Below are 1,777 nucleotides of genomic sequence, written 5' to 3'. Positions count from 1 at the left end.
AAATGATCCGATTCCGATTCTGTGATCGTGAATCGAGGATGAATCAGAGTATTTCCGTGTATTTATTGATGATGAAAACAGATGGAATCATATTTTATTCCTGATGTTCAGCGCTGCAGCTGTTTCAATATCTGCTGTTAATCTGATCTGAATCCAGTTCGGATCAAAATCAGTTCAAACCCGCAGAACCGGTTCCTTTAAAGATCCGGTTGGACCTGGCAGAATCCAGCGGCTCTCTGAACTGTTCCTGGGTCAGTGATGCGGATCGGTTCAGCCCACCGGGTCTCGATCAGCTGCGGATCCGAACCCGACCAGAACACAGGATTAATTCCGCTGATGAGTCCGCGAAGGCTGGAATCAGAGAAAATCCCTCCGCCGTCTGCTCAGCGTTAAATCCGAAGATTACAGAACCAATCTGAACCAGCAGCCCCGAACCGGCACCGCAGCCCGCAGCGAAAGGTCCCGCTGGAGCAGGCCGCCCGACAGGCACCGGCGGCGGGTCCGAAGGCCACGGAGAGCCGCTGGACCCAAAAACAGGAGCAGAGTGGGAACACTAACGGGAATCTCATGAACCGCTGAGCAAGTCAGGCTGGAACAGTGGGAGAGGGACTTCCTTTTGAACTTCAAAATAAAAGCAGCTGAAACTTTCCATCCTCTCCAGGTCTGGCCACCATCTGGACCTCCAGCCAGTCCACAGACCCTATCAGAACCGAGCACGACTTTGACTGGGTCAAAGGTCATTAGAATCCAGAACTGGATCAGGTCTGACTATATCTGTTACCTGGGTAACAGTTGCTGAAGTGATGCATTGTGGGAAGAGTCGGTGGTTCGGAAGAAGTCCAGGCTTCTGAATCAGAACCAGAATCTGGACCGAACCGGGTGTTCCAGAACCAGGGGCGCCACCAGGAATCTTGGGCCCCCTGACAAAAAAATTACTTTGGCCCCCTGCAGCTGCTGTTGCAATTTTTGAGTCTATTTGGCCCATAAAAAGCGTCACAATTTTAAAGGCTTGAATCTGCCTTGCTTTCTTTGGTTCAATACTGATAATTAGCACAATATTTACAGCTCATGAATTTAACATCCAACAGTCCACATCCAGTATGCAGGTAGGTTGTTTAATTGTTTCTGTTAGTTTTAGATACTGAAATGTCTCTCCATGAGCAACAGTCAGAAGCAACATGGGGCATCGACTTTTTTGGGGGCAAAATGAATGTAGCTGAAAATAGACACCAACACCGCGCCAGCATACCCATGTGGGCCCCATATGGGATAAAAGAGGGCTGCCAATATGGGCCCCAAATGGGTTTGTCCGCGGGTTCCATGGTGGCCCCACATGGGTTTGCCCAGGTAGATTTAAATGGGTGCTGACTGGGTTTTCAGTGGGGCCCAGATGGGTAACTTACATGAGGCCCATCTGGGCCCCACTTGGGAGCTTTCATTAATTTTTACCTGGGCCCCAACTGGGTCTAAACTGGGCTAGAATATGGGTACCAAGTGGGTTTGTCCGCGGGTTCCATGGTGGCCCCATATGGGTTTGCCCAGGTAATTTAAATGGGTGCTGACTGGGTTTTCAGTGGGGCCCAGATGGGTAACTTACATGAGGCCCATCTGGGCCCCACTTGGGAGCTTTCATTAATTTTTACCTGGGCCCCAACTGGGTCTAAACTGGGCTAGAATATGGGTACCAAGTGGGTTTGTCCGCGGGTTCCATGGTGGCCCCATATGGGTTTGCCCAGGTAATTTAAATGGGTGCTGACTGGGTTTTGAGTGGGGCCCA

The sequence above is a fragment of the Poecilia formosa genome, unplaced genomic scaffold, assembly GCF_000485575.1.
Source record: "Poecilia formosa unplaced genomic scaffold, Poecilia_formosa-5.1.2 Scaffold608, whole genome shotgun sequence".
Lineage (NCBI taxonomy): Eukaryota > Metazoa > Chordata > Actinopteri > Cyprinodontiformes > Poeciliidae > Poecilia > Poecilia formosa.
This window is presented reverse-complemented; position numbering follows the sequence as displayed.